The 12,280-nt window shown below is 38.0% G+C and overlaps 1 pseudogene; it reads right to left on the bottom strand.

Annotated features, from left to right (window-relative positions):
• Positions 1 to 7,954: 7,954 nt before the first annotated feature.
• LOC115295324 lies at positions 7,955 to 8,699 on the bottom strand (annotated as a pseudogene).
• Between the last annotated feature and the right edge of the window lie 3,581 nt (positions 8,700 to 12,280).

Here is a 12,280-nt window from a genome sequence, read left to right as displayed (position 1 = left end):
GCGAAGTAAGCCAGGCAGAGAAGGACAGAAACCATATGTTTGCACTCATAGGTCTAACACGAAATTTTCAGAATGATCTAGCTTCAAGAAAAGCAAGCAGTTAGTAGTGCTTAAGAAAAATTGATTCAGTATCTAATGGATAGTTGATACCTGTCACAACACAGATTGGCCTTTTCTATTCAAGCTTTCAACCGATTGGATGAGGCCCACCCGCCTAATGGTGGACAATCTGCTTTATAGAAAATCCACCATTCTTAATGTAATTCCAATGGAATTACATTCCAATATTCTCACAGAAACATTCTGAATGATATTTGACCAAATATCTTGGCACTGAGGCCTAGAAAGGTCAACATTAACTATCACACATACAGTTTTAATAATTCTTAGGATTGAAATGATGATAAACTATCTCTAGATATCTAGAGATAAACTAAATATCTCTATTTAACCATTTCCCTTTCCCAAAGTAAAATTTTTTGTGTGAGTACACATTGCTATAATATTTATATGGTCTTTATATGTTTTAGTTAAAATTATGTACTCCATATTCTCAGTTAAGTAACCTTTTTTAGAGGAGCCAGTAACTTGCATTTCATTTTACTTTTGTTATTGCACATGAGTATCAAATACAATCCAGGTCTAATCAGTACAGAATGAAGTAAATAATTCTCTAATATGGAGTAAAATATCCTGAATTTCAATACTATGCACAAAATTGAGGATTACAATAGGATTTATGTCTAGACCCTGCTTACCAATGTGATTGAGGTTTAGAGAAATTAAAGTACAGCAGTGTAGACCCAGAGGGACAAACCATAGGGATGAAGAACACAGGCTCTGTAGTCACAATATTGGAACCAAAACGTTTCTGAAGCTTGTTTCTTGCCTCACAAGTCTGAATGATATAAAGAGTAAATGATGTGGAAAAAATGCACAGTTCTCACATACTGGCTGTTGTAAAATAAGTGTTCAGCAAATAGAAGCTGCTGTAATTTTTGTTTGTGTTTATTTTTTTTATTTCACTTATAGTTATTACTATCCTAAAAAAGGAGCTAGGATTTGAGTTTAGGACTCTTTGCTAAAATTCCTAGTCAATAAGCTATTTCTCAACCTGTTATTTTTGTAGACCTGGTCAGGGACTAAATACCCAAGGAGAATTAAAAGGGAAGAAAATGGTCAAAATAAATCCTAAAAATTAAGTTATTAATCACCTCATAAAAACCTTTTTATCACCAAGATAAGAATGAGTGGAGACATTTCCTTAGATTGCTACCAAAACACAATGATAGCATTTGTGTTTTTTGGGCCAGAAAAGGGAAATCTACTTTCTTCTGTTTACTTTCTCATGTTCATCTCTAAAATTATGGGGGGAGGGGGGAATTTTAGAGGATCCCTTATGAAAGGCTGGCATGAATATTTAAGGCCCTATCAGCACCAGCTGCAGTTCAGAATCCTCCACGTTCCATTCGCTGGTGAAGAAGTCATCAGCAGTACTACGTGACTCTTTTCTCCTCTCTAACCGTTTCTCTTATTGGCCTGTTTAGATTTTTTTTTTTTAATCACAAGTGCTGAGCTTTTTGAGGGCAAGACCTATCATATTTTGCTCAAATCTGGTTGTGGTTACAGTGGTTCCTGCTCCTGTTGCTGAAATTGCATTTCTGATCATTCAAATTAGGCCCCTGGAAATGGCTCATTCTGACCATGTTGGTTGTTATTTCATATTTCAATCTGAGAGATATAACTATCTGCTCTCTTCAAAACCAACAGTCAGAATAAAATCACATTTATTTCCCTTCTTTTAGGTGTTTCTGGAATATTCTCGGAACTGTGGAGAAGTGAAAGATGAAATATAAGACAAAGCCCTTCTCTCAAAGGGCTTTACTCTAGAGCACATAGTGATAGCATATGTATATGCTTAAGGACAAATATGTCCCCACATTCATCAGATATGTTTTACTTAAAGATGCAGGGCATTATGGTAGAGGCTGTGAACAACAAAAAGCTGTCTTAAGTATGTTTCCTGTTGTTGAAGCCTTAGAATTGAATAGGGTCACTCATTTAAGAAAGTAATACATACTCTGAATCTTAATTTATAGGTTCAATGCCAATCAGCAATGGCTGTGGGGGGAAAATCTCATATGGAAGGAGACAGGGTAAGAAAGGACAGGCAGAAGCAGGGAGCTCTTAGTGATGTAACTTTGTTCTGACACAGAGTATGAATTAAAACCATTAGAGTAAGTCTACAAACATAAGTTGATAAATACTACAAAAAGTATGGAGTTTGTTGTGGGAGAATAATTTAAAAAGAATTAGCATAATCAAAGAAATGCTAGTCAAAAGATTAATGTATCATTAGTGACAACAAAATATCAGGAACAGGGATTTAGAATGAGATGTTCTTCAGTCTGTGTTAAATTGCCTGAGTTTGAATGCTTACGCTCTTGAACTAGTAAGGTGATGTTGAGAATTTAGAAAAGAACATGACTGTATTAGATATTTTGAGTATAAATCCTCTAAGATCTAGTGGCTCTTAAAAGAAAGCACAAAGAAAGTCATCTCTGATATTTTGAAAATGATCAAAATAAATTACCCGGACTATAAAAGTTGGAGGATTTGTGCAGGCGTTGGGGATAATGATATGTGGACAGGAGCAAAGAAAGGAAGAACTGAGATTAACAGCAGGTCATCTATCAGGCAGTTAGGAACAGAAAAGTAAGTCTGAGGAGAGAAGTCAGTAGAAAACAGAAATTTAAGCCTCATCTATGTGAAAATGATTACTAAAGTCAGAAACACTGATGACGTCACTGGGAAAAGAAGCGTCAGAGAACAAAGGGAACTTTGTGGCCCACTTTTCATATATCAGACACTGGGTTTGGTGTTTCAAATTTAGTATCGCATTTATCTAGTGTAAAAAATATCTTGGAAAATGTCCAAGAAGGGGTGTGGAAGAAAGAAAAAAATTATGGAAGAAGAAAGAAGAGTATGAGGAGAAATGGATAAAGGAAAAAATCCATATGTTGTCTAAGCAAAAAGAATGGAAACATGTGGAGGTCAAACTCTTTTGTCAAATACTGAATGGGAGGCAAGGAAAGGGGGACGTTGAAGATGAAACCAGAGAAAGAGTTGATTTGTAATGATTTTTGAGTTTTATGACATCAAGTGTGGGGAGAAAAAATCAAGATATCAAGGCGTGAAGAACAAGTTTGTAAAATGTTCAGGGTAGCGTATCACAAAGATTATTGTCTTTTCCTTTTTATGCCCTTAGCACTACAGAAAACAGCACAATTTCCCCTGTACTTTATTCCTTGTGTCTTCTTCCTTGTGGTCTTTTGTTTAAATTCCTCCCATTTTTGAAATCTCTGTGAAAGAGATGGCTCTATGTACACTGGAACTTTCCGTACACATTCATAAGTCCCCATTTACAACACTAATACGAGAAATACACCAGTGAATTGTTTTCCTTCCTAATGGTTTTGTGCATTTTTGAGTGTCAGGTACTATTGCTTTGTATATACCACCTAATTTAATTTCAAAATTACCTTATTGTTTAATTGTTAATATGTTATCTTTATTTGTTAATGAGGCACATAATGGCACAGATAGATTAACTAGCTTTTCTGATAAAAAGAAACTCTCCAAATAGAAATTAGAGGCAATCTTTTGTGCGTGGATTATATGACTTTGGAATATGTGATGTAAATGGAAAAGTATTTATCTGAAGACCCATGATTTTAATTGCCATTTATGCTTATTTCTATTTGTGTCCAACAAACCTAATGAATACTATTCATATATGCCCCACATAAGGAAGATTCTTTATATTGGGAATGATCACCTTCAAAAGTGAATAAATTTCAAATAGGTGAATGAAATAAATTTACGAAAGCAGTATTTTGGGAAAACAAAATATGTTATTTTAATTCAATATAAGGAAAATTAAGTTAAGACAATTGTTAATTCCTATATTATGAGTGTATAGGTGTATAGTATCATAATAATTGAAGTTTTGGGTTTTACATGAGACATTCTTTCAGAGGGATTTCAGTTTCTCCTTTTATGTGTTTATTGCAAGGACTTTGTCATCTTATATCTTTCTTATGTGGGTATATTTTATATTGATATTTTAAATTTTACTTAAGTTTTTTTCAGAATTTTTGTAAATTATTAGGTTCTAGATTTTTATACCTTTTCTTTATTGTTTCTATTGCAAAACTATTAGAAAACTTGCTAAGTAAATATAATGCTGTAATAAGGGTGGAGTGAATCTATTGCTTTTATAAAAATCTTTCCAAGTTGTTCTCTTCATTTTTGTTTTAATATTCAGCCACAGAAACTAAATAAACAAAACCCCTCTAGGGATGATAAGAATGTAAAACACGCTCACACACACACACATAATATTCATTTCCTTATGAGACACATTTAGAATATTGGCAGGTGAAGAAAGGTCTTAAAGACAACTGTTTATTTTCTCACTCCAGTCTTAGTGAATCAGGCAAAGATATCTTTTAATTTTGTTTCTAGAATACTCAAGAGTTCCTTCAGTTCAGTTACAGATGTCACCAATTATCCAGATATTTGATCAATTATTCAGATGTTTGTCAGCTTTATGTGACAGAATTGAATGGCCCAGATTGATTTGAGCTGTTATTTTCATGCATGGCAGGGTCAGACTGAGGAAATGTTACATGTGGCCCATCCACATGACCTTAATGAAGAAATAAAAACTGGTGCTTATATGTCCCCATTAAATCCTGTGGTCATGCCTATTCATGTTGGTTAACTGAACTCAATAAAATTTGTTAGCGAGGTTCTGCCCCAAGAATCTGAAGACCTAGTCTGAATGGATATCTTTTGAGTGTTTATTTAGCTGTTTAATTTTTTTAAGTCTAAATTGATAATTACATTTTATATTTGCCTTACTTAAAGTTCAAAGCTGAAAATATTACATTAATTTCCTTAAAATACATTGCTTTTAAAATAAAATTAAAAGTATTTCTTAGACTACCAAATGTTACCTAATGGTACATAGAATGGTAATGTAAAGAAAGGGCAAGTTTTAGAAACAAATACATCTGGTTTTGAATCCCAGCTCTGCTATTATAGATAACTTGATCTTTAATAAGTTACTTAGCTTCCCTAATCTTTAGTTTACTCATCTGTAAATATCAGTGTTATTGTAAAGATTAGCTATAATGAATATAAAATGCGTGGCACTTTATAACTTGTAGCTTTTATGATTTTCCTAATTTCACAGAATAAGTACATCTCTTTAAGATGGAATGTATTCTATGTGGAATTTTAACCTTATTAGTGCTTATGATTCTTCTTCAACCTTTAAAAAATTTTTTTAACATTCATTTATTTTTGAGAGACAGAGAGAGACAGATCATGAGTAGGGGAGGGTCAGAGAGAGAGGGAGAGACAGAATCTGAAGCAGGCTCCAGGCTGTGAACTAACTGTCAGGACAGAGCCTGATGCAGGGCTCGAACCCAGGAACTGTGAGATCATGACCTGGGCCAACCCAGGCACCCAGGCACCCCATCATTCCTCAACCTTAAATGTGCAACTATTTGATGTTAATATGCATTCATTCATTCATTCACAAACATTCTTCTGATACCTACTATGTTGCTGGTCCACTCTCTGCATGGGAATATAGTGAGGAACAAATGGATATAATCTCTGTACAATTCGGATTTGAAATTATTTGGGAAGAAGGAATAAACAAGTAAACAATCAGAATTTTTAAAATATATGATGGGGGAGTGGCACCTGAGTGGCTCAATTGGTTAAGTGTCTGACTCTTGATTTCTGCTCACGTCTGACTCTTAATTCAGCTCTGTTGTGAGACTGAGCCCTGTGTTAGTCATCAATGCTGAGCATGGAGCCAGCTTAAGATTCTCTGTCTCTGCCCTCTCCCCTATTCACATTCTCTCTCCCTCTCTGAAAAAGAATATGATTTTGAAGTATACTACTGAAAAAAGAATAGGTACTGCAAGAAAGTAGAGCTGAGTTATATTACATTATCCAGCGAGTTTCTCAGTAAGTGCCATTTAACCTGATTCCTGAAGAGTAAGTATGGTTAATAGGTAAATTATGGAACAAATGTCAATTCCAGGCAGAGAAAACTGACATGTAAAATTCTTGTGTTCGGAAAGAGCTTTCTGCATTGAGAAACTGAAACAAGATTGGTGGCATTGGAAATTTGGGACAATGAATGACATGAACAGAGGGGAACCTGGGGTAACAGAAGAGAAAAGCCATCAAAGGCATTTTAGAGCAACTCTTGAACTTGATCTTGAAATGATTGAAACGATTGAAATGATTATTTAGCCTCTCTTCCTGCCTGTTTCATCAAACCCATATGAAAGTTTTAAAAACCCAACTTTTTACATATGTAATGCTTAAAACCAAGAAAGAATTCTCAGATGACTAGAGCATGTAAAGAAATCCTAAAAGCAAAAGAATGCAAAATGTGCAAGAGAACTTGTGTCACTGAATGTGAGGAACAGCAAACCTGCTTCATTACTTCAGTAATAGACACTATGGCCCACAGGCATGGGTAACCAACGAGTTGGTTAGCTGGAGTGCCACAAAGGGGACTGTGGAAAGCAAACGCTGGTAGCCCTACAGGGCAAAATGGGCAAACTCATAATCCCAGTGAGAGGCTGAACATCCCTCTCACAGAAACCAACCAAGAAACCACCCACTAGTAAGAAGGGGTGTGGAGGAGTTGTGCAATGCACTTAGCCAGCCTGACTGAGTAGCCATACAAAGAGGCCTGTACCACGCACACAAAACTACTGTCATTTTCAAGCAACACAGACTACAGCCACAAAAATTTATCATACACTACACCACAATGAAAATGTCAGCAAATTCCATAAAGGTGATATTATACAGGCTGCATTTACTTATTCATCAACAATCACAAGAAATTCTGCTTCTCAAAACATCTCCACATATAAGGAAATTAAACACATACGTGTGTGCAAACACACACAACCAATTATGCCGGTGAAGTGCAAATTAATGTGGAATTTGTATTTATTTATTTATTTATTTATTTATTTATTTATTTATTTAGTGCGTGTGTGTGTGTGTGTGTGTGTGTGTGCGCGTGTGCAAGATTTAACAAAAAACAAACAAAAATACGAATGGCTGCTTTCGACATTTTCCAGGTTGTGAAAGGTTTCCCGCAATTAGCTAGGGGTGCGGCTCTATTGGTTAGTGGAACCAATACAAAACGGCGACCTTCTCCCAAGCCATAGGTGGTGACCGGAGGTTGTGAACCACACCCCCTCTGACCTGCTCCCCTAGCTCCTCCTGAAGGCTAGTGAGTTGTAAGTGCGCCACCTGACACCCTGCTCTCTCCGAGGGACCCAGACACAGCAGAGCGAGAACCGCCAGGGCCCTGACCCCACGTAGTGCACTCGGCAGAACGAACTAGGACGAACTAGCTTATCGACAGGCTGCTGGGCCTTAATACTGACGGTGAGTGCGATGGGCTGCTGTGGGAGGGGGCTCTGTGCAGACCTGGTCAGGAGCTGACAGCGCTTCGGGCTCCCCAGGGCCCCGTGCTGGGTGGATTTTCGAATACCATGGGAACAAAGCTTTGACAAAGACACAGGAAGTTGGAATCAACACAGCGGAGAACGGTGTGCACAACCCATAAACCAGTCTCTCATGCATCCATACCCACAGTTAATAATGACAACAGTAACAATGACAACAACAACAATAATAATAAATAAAGGTACAGACAAGAAGCAGCGCCTGGGTAGTGCTGCTGTGAGCTGGGAGGGGTGTGTGGTCAAGTTGAATGGGACACAGCTAGTCTTTTTTCAAGTCCCTGGATTCGAAGAGCTTCAAGCGTTCTTGCACAGTCAGGCCTTCCTTCAGACTCTACACGACAGGGGACCTGGAAGCGGGCTCGGTTCAGTTATACCTACTCAGTTAGGGACTTGGACCTGATGTTTCTGAGTTGCCGGCTGACACAGGATCTGTCTTTCTTTAAGAAGTCAGGGTTGCTTTTAGATTTCATCATATCATATCCAGACACAGGATACAGGGGTGTTTTCAGGGGATTTTTCACCCAGTGCTTCCGTTGCTGCTTTCAGCTGCTCTTTAAACCTGTTGATATCACAGTTGACCTTTGCCATCACGATGCTGAGCTCTGTGTAGATGTCCCTGTACTTGTCACTAGCATACTTCTTATACCGAAATGCTGTCTGTAGCTCGTCCTTGAGAGAGCTGATCTGCTGTTTTAGATACTGTATTTCGGACTCTTTGACCTGCAATAAGACCTCTCACTCATAGGCATCCTTGCCCTGCGTGAGAGGTGAGCCTGCAGCCTCTCCACCGGCGTCCCTGGTCAGCAGCGTCCGGAACCGTGAGATCTCCACGGCCAGGCGGTTGTTGAGCTCCTGACTGTGGCCATTGAGCTCCTGGTTGTCACGCTGGCACTGCCGCAGGGCCTGGCGCTCGGCCTCCAGTGCCTGGGGCAGGCGGACGTTCTCCAGACACTTCTGCGAGTACTGCTCGGACAGCACCTCCAGCTCCCGCTGCATGGACTGCAGCTCCTCCAGGTACTGCCCTCGTAGGGCCTCGATGTCCGAGTTGATGCTGCTGATCTGGAACCGCTGGCTCCTTTCAAACTCTCGCTCCATCTCTTCCCGGTGGGCGTTCTTCATGGTTTCAATGGCTGCGATGGTGGCTGCTGTCTCCTCAGCCAGCAGGTGGTCCTTCTCCTCTCATAGCTCCAGGCTCCTAGCTGTCAGCACAGAGCCTGACATGGGACTTGAACTCATGAACCCTGAAATCATGACCTGAGCTGAAGTTGGACGCCTAACCGACTGAGTCACCCAGGTGCCCCAAATATATCTATTTAGAAAGAGTATTAAAAATAAATGATCTATGCTTTTAAGACGAGAATCTAGGAAAACAGAACAAAATGATGCAAAAAAAAAAAAAAGGATTAATGTAAAGGAAAGCATAAACCAACTAACTAAAAAATAAAATATGAAAAGTTGACTAAAACACAAAAAAGTATTCTGAAAAGATTAATGTGATACTTGTGAGGAATAAGCTTAGGGATAGCCCGGGCTTACACCAATGGGTTAACAAGGAATAAAGAATTACAAAGCCATAGGTTGCTCACACCAGAGTTTGGGAAAACAAAATAAGGCACCCAAGAATAGGGAGGCACAAAGGCAACCTAGAATAGAAAGGAGATGCAGAGTCCCCAGAATGGAGAGAGAGGGTAAAGGCCCCAGAATAGAGAATGGTGCAGAGGCACCCAAAATAAAGGTATGTAAGGTTAGCAAGATTAGGCATTCAGGGCAAAGGGCTCCCCAATTTAGTACTATATCAGAGAGCTGCTTTCACAGAAAGGAAGGACCAAGTTAGGTAAATAGGTAAATTGGTAAATTGGGCTATAGACCACTACACTGCAGGTGAAGCAGCCCAGAGTGGAGATGATTTACAAAAGAAAAGGTACCTTGTTAACCTTAAAGTGTTTTGCCCTGTCTTATCCCCTAGGCAGGCTAAGATAAACAGACGAATTTAAGGATTTTGTTTTATACTGACCCAAACTGCACTGTATATCTTCAAAACCCCCTTTCCCTCATGCCCATGAGTTGATGTTCACTAATTCACTGTCTCTCTGTGCATGCCCACCACATTTGTAAGCCTCTGATCCTAATAAAAATGGGGCAAGGTCCCTTATTTGGGGCTCTTATTTTTTCCTGGACGCTAGCCATCTCCCTCCTATTTTTAATCCTGCATCCTGCTTTCTTGCTAAGACAAGAGAGAACTTTAGACCAGAGTCTACAACAGATAATTTAGTAAATATGATCAAGATAAAAAGGTACAGATAATTGTAGACATTAAAAGTGAAATAAGGACAATACAGAACAGATTGAAAAATTATAAGAAAAAATTTCAGAGAAATTTGTAAATCTAGGTTAAAGATAATTAATTTTTAAAAACATACACTGAAAACTATATTAAGCTTTTGAAACAAATTGAAGAATACACAAAGGAAAACATTCCATGCTCATGAGTTGGAAGAGCAAATCTTGTTAAAATGTCTATATTACCCAGAGCAATCTACACATTCAATGTACTCTCTATCAAAACAACTCCAGCATTTTCATGGAGCTAAAATAAATAATTCCAAAATTTGTAGGGAACAAATAAAACCTGAATAGCCAAAGTAAAGTTGAAAAATAAAACCAAAGCTGGAGTTATCATAATTCCAGACTTCAAGCTGTATTACAAAGCTTGAAGCAAGACAGTATGGTACTGGCACAATAACAGACACACTGATCAATGGAACAGGATACAAAGCCCAGAAATGTACCAACAAATGTAAGACCAACCAATCTTTGACAAAGCAGGAAAGAGTATCCTAATAGAAAAAAGGACAGTCTCTTCTGCAAATGGTGCTAAGAAAACTGGACAGCAACATTTAGAAGGATGAAACTGTACCACTTTCTTACACCTTACACAAAAATGAATTCAAAATGGAAGAAAGACCTAAACGGGAGACAGGAAGCATCAAAATCCTCGGGGAGGAAACAGGCAGCAACCTCTTTGACAGCTGCAGCAACTTCTTTCTTGACATGTCCCCATAAGTAAGGGAAATAAAAGTAAAAATGAACTACTGGGACCTCATCAAGATAAAAAGCTTCTACACAGCAAAGGAAACAATCAACAAAACTAAAAGGCAGCCAACAGAATGGGAGAAGATATTTGCAAATGACATATCAGATAAAGAGTTAGTATCCAAAATCTATAAAGAACTTATCAAACTCAACACCCAAAAAATCAAATAATCCAGTGAAAAAATGGACAGAAGACATAAATAGATTTTTCCAAGGAAGACGTCCAGATACCTAACAGATACACGAAGAGATGCTCAACATCACTCATCATCAGGGTAATACAAATCAAAATTACAGTGAGATACCACCTCATAACTGTCAGAATGGCTAAAATTAACAACTCAGGAAACAACTGATGTTGGCAAGGATGAGGAGAAAGGGAAACACTTTTGCACTGTTGGTGAGAATTCAAACTGGTGCAGCCACTCTGGAAACAGTATGGAGGTTCCTGAAATAGTTAAAAATAGAATTATCCTACAACCCAGCAATTGTACTACTGGTTATTTATCTAAAGGATACAAAACACTGATTCCATCACATACTCTTTCTTACTTTGTCAAAAATTAATTGGCCATACATTTGTGGGCCCAGTTCTGGGTTCTCTATTCTATTCCATTGGTCTATGTGTCTGTTTTTGTGCCAATACCATACTGTCTTGATGATGACAGCTTTGTAGTAGAGGCTAAAGTCTGGGATTGTGATGTCTCCCGTTTTGGTTTTCTTCTTCAATATAACTTTGGCTGTTCGGTGTCTTTGGTGGTTCCATGCGAATTTGAGGATAGTTTGTTCTAGCTTTGAGAAGAATGTTGGTGCAATTTTGATGGGGATTGCATTGAATGTGTAGATTGCTTTGGGTAGTAATGACATTTTCACAATGTTGATTCTTCCGATCCATGAACAGGGAATGTTTTTCCATTTCTTGGTGTCTTCTTCAATCTCTTTCATAAGTTTTCATCATATAGGTCTTTTACATCCTTGGTTAGGTTTACTCCTAGGTATTTGATAGTTTTTCGTGCAGTCGTGAACAGGATCAGTTTCTTGATTTCTCTTTCTCTTTCAGCTGCTTCATTTTTGGTGTATAGGAATGCAACTGATTTCTGTTGTCAACAATAGCCAAAACATGGAAAAAACCTAAATGTCCATCTCTTGATGAGTGGATCAAGAAGATGTGGTATATATACACAATGGAGTACTACATGGCAATGAGAAAGAATGAAATATGGCCATTTGTAGGAACGTGGATGGACCTTGAGGGTGTCATGCTAAGCGAAATAAGTCAGGCAGAGAAGGACAGAAACCATATGTTTGCACTCATAGGTCTAACAGGAAATTTTCAGAATGATCTGGCTTCAAGAAAAGCAAGCAGTTAGTAGTGCTTAAGAAAAATTGATTCAGTATCTAATGGATAGTTGATACCTGTTACAACACAGCATTTTATATACTGTTAAGTGAAACTGCAATACAATCTAAGTTTATTTTGGGAGTGTTTGCTGTATAATTGGATTTAGTGAAATGTTTAGAGGTGCAGTAGGCATGACTTTGAGTAGATAATGAAAGAAAATGCAAAATGCTTATTGATTTATGATGTGGTTTCATCTTAGCTTGGG

This window comes from Suricata suricatta, chromosome 7 (genome assembly GCF_006229205.1).
Source record: "Suricata suricatta isolate VVHF042 chromosome 7, meerkat_22Aug2017_6uvM2_HiC, whole genome shotgun sequence".
Classification (NCBI taxonomy): Eukaryota; Metazoa; Chordata; class Mammalia; order Carnivora; family Herpestidae; genus Suricata; species Suricata suricatta.
Note: the sequence above shows the minus strand (reverse complement) of the source record. Positions and strands in the feature narration are given on the sequence as shown.